The 6,000-nt window shown below is 38.9% G+C and overlaps 1 protein-coding gene across 1 annotated transcript in view; it reads left to right on the top strand.

The window, feature by feature from the left end:
• The first annotated feature begins 452 nt into the window (after positions 1-452).
• Positions 453-6,000, top strand: part of scn4ab (sodium channel, voltage-gated, type IV, alpha, b) — a 51,278-nt gene continuing 45,730 nt past the window's right edge. The window contains exon 1 of the mRNA XM_012816845.3: positions 453-1,109. The gene's annotated coding sequence lies outside the window, so the exon portion shown is untranslated. The remainder of the gene's footprint in view (positions 1,110-6,000) is intronic.

The following is a 6,000-nucleotide window of genomic DNA, read 5'->3' as shown; positions in this document are numbered from 1 at the left end:
GACTTAAATATAAAATATATAATATAATATAAAAAGACTGAAAAAGACTCTTAATTAAATAAACATTTAATGGAAGCACTGTTTACTTAAAGTTTAAAAAAATGGCTTCAGCTGGGGGAAAAAAGAGGGAAATCTCAAGGAAGCTATACATGGATGGGACCTTTATTACTATGCATGCCACACATTTAGTCCCTGTCCAAACATTAAGTTAGAGTCGTCATAAATAAAACCCCTGGAAGCTGCTGTGAACCACTGATACATCACATCGCAGGTGTCAAGACGATTGACTGGCGGTGTCATTCTCAGCACTGAACACGAACCCACACACACTCAAAGGGTGTTCTACTGAATACCGCTCAATGTCAAACCTGTTTTTCAGCAACTCTGGAATCTAATCAAGTAACTAATTAGCATCTTTCTTGAGCGCTACGTCTGCTGTGGACGCTGCTGCTCCTGTTTGAATTTATTTTCCACCGTTTCATAAAGACCTATTCTTGAGTTCAATTTCACACCTCAGTTATGCATAAACACCTGTTTGGTGACCGGTGACCGAGTCTAAATCAATGATCCTAGTCATGCTCCTTGAAGTTCAGAAAGCCAGCCAAGCCCATGTCCACGTGGTGGGTTCATACCCACGTGCTGTTTTCAACCTGTACAAAGTAAGGAAAATCTCGTACATATAACAATAGCTTGTCTATTGCAGGTCAGTAATATTAAGTTTTAAATCCCATTCTTACTTACCCACATTTTTAAAAGCAACCATAAAGAAGCCATGCAAGATTCATTCCTACAAATTAAATCCGAATTTTATTTGTCTTTTAAGCCTAGGTATAACCATAAAACGATCGGCAAACAAGACCACAATTCTCTGCTTGCATTTAAGAAATGCATGGTGGGGCACAGTGTCACAGGTTTGGGCGAAGTGATGATCCAAGTCCTACCTGTGACAGATCTCAGGTTTCATTCAAGACGCTCATGCGTAAGCAACAGCTGTCCTGCTGCGAGGACTGACCGTGAGAGGGGGAAAAGTTCTCAGCGAAGGCTTGAAAGAAGACCAACGACCCGACTAACTTCTGAGTTCTTTGGAAATCACTTTTTGACTGGACAAGGTAACAGACAGCAAGTTCACCGTTTTTGGTGTAGTGTTTTTTTTTTTGTAGTGTTTTTTGCGCGCTCTGGTGGTCTCGAGCCAAAGCATGCGTTGTGTTTGAAGTGTGTGTAGGCGGCAAGAGTGCTTGAGTGGTTGAGTTTGGAGCAGTGGGTCTTCGGTTCTTGAACTTCACGTTGTCTCATTGTAATGGTTAGCCTACGCTTTTTGAGTGTAGCCAGTGTGTCTCCCGCTGAAGGAGAAATTTGATTTCTAAAAGTAAACTTTCTGAACACCTGCACAATTTTCAATCCATGATCATTAACTCAGTTCCACTTCAACAACGCCGTCTGTTTTTTTCACAATTACAACACTGTCACCTGTAAACCTGGCCTCAGACTTTCAGAAGGGGAACTCGAACGATAAATGGAGAGTTGGCTTCCCTTAATCTCGACTGACAATTTGTATGCAAGACCACTGCCTAATTTCCCTATTTGAAATAACCCAGCCTAACCTCTTTACCCCAAGTAATTGTAAATCATATACAACCCTGACTTATGTTCTGTAGCCTATACAAACATCGTATATATTTTATTATATCTTATCCATTACTTTGAAGGAATTTTCGGTCAGCAAACTATTTTAATGTTGCTTCTGAATATCTTCGTTTTGCATGCGGATTGCCGTGTTCTGGTCAGAACACAGCACACTGGCCAGGCGACTGAGATGATCTTCTCGAAGTTTCATTTGTGACGGACAGCAAATCATGCAAATGGTGTAAACATAAGATAACACAGGAGTACATCTTAACTGAAACAGGGCAAAAGTATGGGACCAGCAACTGCAGAGATGCGATCTGGATAAATAGCGAGCTCGGCAAGTCCGCCTGCTTGTGGGGTTACCCACGTTTATTGTATAGAGCGCCAATTGCATAAGCTGCGAGTCAAAAATGCTGACAATACATGAGCCTACTTCAACCAGCCGCTGCAAGAATAGAAACAGATGACAAATTGCCTGGAACTTTAAGACGAAATTATTAAAAACATTTGGTGAATTTACATTTTTCAATTAAAATGAAATCTTAATGCCCTGAGAATGCTAAGTACAATAACTGTCATTGTAGCCTGTAATATTAATATTTTAGTATCTGTGATATTCTTGACGAGCTATCAGGGCTTCTCGTCACCATAATTATTTTTTTATATTTACATGATTTTGAATTATTTTCATGTTCTTTTTTGTTGCTATTTTTGTGGTGTTGAGGCACATTTACTTTTTTTCTGCCATATCATTGGCAACCTGTGATTTATCAATACATTTAGCCTACTATCATTAAAAAAACACTTTTTGTGAATAATTAGCTATTCCTTTCTTTTTTTTGAGGTATTGAAATATTAAGTGTATTCAGATTTCTGAGAAGCATTTCAAGTACTGTTAAATTTGCAAAAATATATTGGAACGTGCGAAGAAATCAAGGCACTGGAATGGATCTGAAAAAAGGTACAAATGCTCAAGTTGTATCCTTTCAGGGTACAAGCACTGTACCTTTACCATTGCTACCAACATGTCAATACTATTCAGTTAGAATTTGAGCGGCGCAATCACTAATCTTTCCACTAAAATTCCATTGGGCCATTTGTTGCCGGAGCCAATGACATCATGTCATTGTTTTACTTTCTTCTTTTTATTTGTTTTTACATCTTTAGAGACCTAGAATGGACAAGTAGGAAGGTCTTGTAGGATTCCTGATGTGCATGTTGCACTCAGGGGGAGCTTGCCTCTCCTGCTGATGAGTGCGAATGATCTGAGTCTGAGTTATTTACACTCACTGCTTCCTGTCCCTGATATAACAGTTTCACAAGTTTGAACACTGTATGAGCCCATTTCTAGACCACAGCTGTCCTAATTCCCATAAGTCATGCTTAGTTTAATTTGTGTGGTAGGAAAATAAATAAATGGTCCACTAATTCAACATTAGTGAATTATATGAAATCAACATTATTAGCTTATTATGTCCATCTATTAGTGCTTGTGTGTTTTTCTTTATTTTCTGCAAAAATAATAAACACATATGCTACCACACATGCATATGCCAAGCGCAAATAGCAACTGAACTGTGGGCATAGGATGGGTAAAGACACAAAATAGATTTAATTGTCAACATATTGATTGTAGAAATACATTGTAATAAGAAACTGCATCAAAATTACAATAAATGTTACAATAAATTGCATTAATGTGGACATATAACTGATTGATGGATTCTTAAAAAGGCTTATTATTCTGAAATACTTTTTCAATCTTTGTCTTGCTCAATGTCAGCCATTTTCAGTGAGGGTTGTTTTTACACTGCAAGTCTTTTTTGATGTCAATACTTTTCAATTTCAATTTACTGTCTCTGTTTTGCCGTGGAAGGGGAGAAGTGTGATGGGAGGGACAAGAAATGCATTGTTTGCATAGATCCAGTGGGCAACGCATCCCTGAACATGGCCGTGGCCGGGGATTGGGTGGGGATGGGGATTGTAAAAAAAAGAAGAGAAAATCCCACGTAATCCTGTTCAATGGCACTTCTCATCCACAATTTAACACTTAATGAGAAACTACCACACCAAGCTGAATTAATGTCCATACATTGTGTTTTTAGTGTCAATTTTATGCCCCTTTCAATCAGGTTTCAGAGCTGGCCACAGTACCATTGTCCACTGGCCACAGTACCATTACTAGTATAAAAACTATCACACGGATAAAACACAATGTATAGATGTTGCAGGCCTAACATCTGAGGCCTGAGGAAAGAATGTCCACTCCACCCATAGAATTTGCACCCATTTCGGGACTAATATTGAGCAAGTTCCTCACTATAAATACCTAGGTATCTGGCTAGATCATAGGCTGATATTTAAATCACATGTTCTTGACCTAGCTAAGAAGGTTAAATTGAAACGGGGCACTCTTTATAGAATTAGATCTAGTTTTACTTTTGAAAACCGAATGGCAATAGTGCAATCAACAATTTTGTCAGTTCTTGACTATGGTTACATTGTTTACATGTCTGTGCACCCTCTACCTTGAAACCCCTGGACTCTGTATAACATATTGCTATTCGCTTTCACGGGGGACGCTTTCAGGACCCACCAATATAACTTATACAAGAATGTTGGTTGGTCCCCTCTGGCAGACAGGAGGGAAAAACACTGTCTTTTATTTGTTTATGAAGCCTTAGTGGGAAAACTCAAGCCCATCTGTCATAATACACGGTCACAGAGCCTCATCTCCCTTGAAATCCATCATATCAAAACCGATATTGGCAAAATAGTTTTTAAGTTCTTTGCTTCCCATAAATGGAACACTGTACAAGAGGACTTGAAGCTAACCCAGTTTTTGTCTGTGAACCAGTTTAAGAGCCTTCTAGATGCTAAGGATGTGCCTCAGTGCTCTTGATTTAACTAATTCTATGATTTTATTTTTGCCTTACGTTATTTAATACTTAATTTCTGAGTTGTATAATGTGTTTTGTTTATTTATTTGCCTTAATGTCATTCACTCTCATGCTCTGTACTCTGTACCCTCAATCAGGGCATTGCTGTAAAAGGGCTCTGTGCTCAGTCAATTCCCCTGAATAAACAATGATTGATGATTGATGAAGATCCTTGGTAAAAAAAAAAAATGCATCATTTCATTCTAAATACCCGTCATCCCTCTATTCAGCTAGCTAATGTTATGATAGCAGACTGAGAGATAGCTTTCCGATAGGCCTACTGGCTTTACGAGGTAACTGTAGCCTTCTTTACTGGAGTGTTTCTGGTGTGGTGCCTGGTTGTCTTCCCTGCTTAATTTCACATGAAATTTGGTGATATACATTCAAGGACCATTCTATTATGTAGTCTTCAACATTGTGCTATAGTGCCTAGCATAGGCTACGTATGTGCGGGTTGGGAATTCCTTTGATGGATACTGTCCTAATGGCAAACTTCGATCTCTTAGGGAGAAAAAAACTACTGTACTGTTTTTTTTTTAATCTGGCGATACATAATTCAGATCAGATCATAATTCAGAAGTCTCTCTACATGGCTATGATTCAGATATCCTCCTAAATGCAGTTGGCAAGAAATAGTCTAAGCATGACTTTTCTTTCCCGAGCAACTGTTGCCACTAGTAAACAAACTAACACTACCCAGCTCTTAGCGAGTAGTTAGCTAGCTAATAAAGATGATGAATTAATGGTATTAGTTATACCGATCTAGCCATTGTAAATTTTAAGTGCACTGAACCACTGTTTCCTTCATTGATATGCTTAAAACTATTGCTAAATAATGTTTTGTTTCCGCCGTTTTAATGTGACCGGGTACGATGCCAGAAATGTATCTCCAGTTAAGACTTTACCTCATAATGTTAACTAGTCCATAACAAGCTAACGCTAGCTAACTCTAGACAGAAGAGTAAAGGGCATTTAGCATAAAGTTAAGGCAATATTTCGCCAAGTATACACAATGTTGGGAAACTAATCCATTCATAGCTAGTTATGGTAGTTTCTCATCAGGTGTTATATTATTGATGCAGATTCTTTGTGGATGAGGAGTCCCATGGAACTGCATGACTATGGCCGTGTCTATTACCGCGCACTTGCACACTTCAAACACTGACTTTCAGTGCGTTCACACTGACAGAACCAGCAGAATTCAGGGCACTGAAAGTACCCGGATGACGCACTGCAAACGGTCAAAAAATTCAGTGTGAAACGATGGACACTACTCGCCCTAAACGGGCGTCATCTTGGCTACATAGCGGAAGAGGAGGAGTCTTTCGGCAGCTTTTCAGTTTGGAAAGTTGGCTGACTGACGCCTCGCAAATCACTTCAACCATTATTGCTGGTTACAATAACTGTGTTATCTGATAGTATAGTGTATATTTCT

The sequence above is a fragment of the Clupea harengus genome, chromosome 1 (assembly GCF_900700415.2).
Source record: "Clupea harengus chromosome 1, Ch_v2.0.2, whole genome shotgun sequence".
Classification (NCBI taxonomy): domain Eukaryota; kingdom Metazoa; phylum Chordata; class Actinopteri; order Clupeiformes; family Clupeidae; genus Clupea; species Clupea harengus.
The sequence above is the reverse complement of the archived record's forward strand: the minus strand, read 5'-3'. Positions and strand labels throughout refer to the sequence as shown.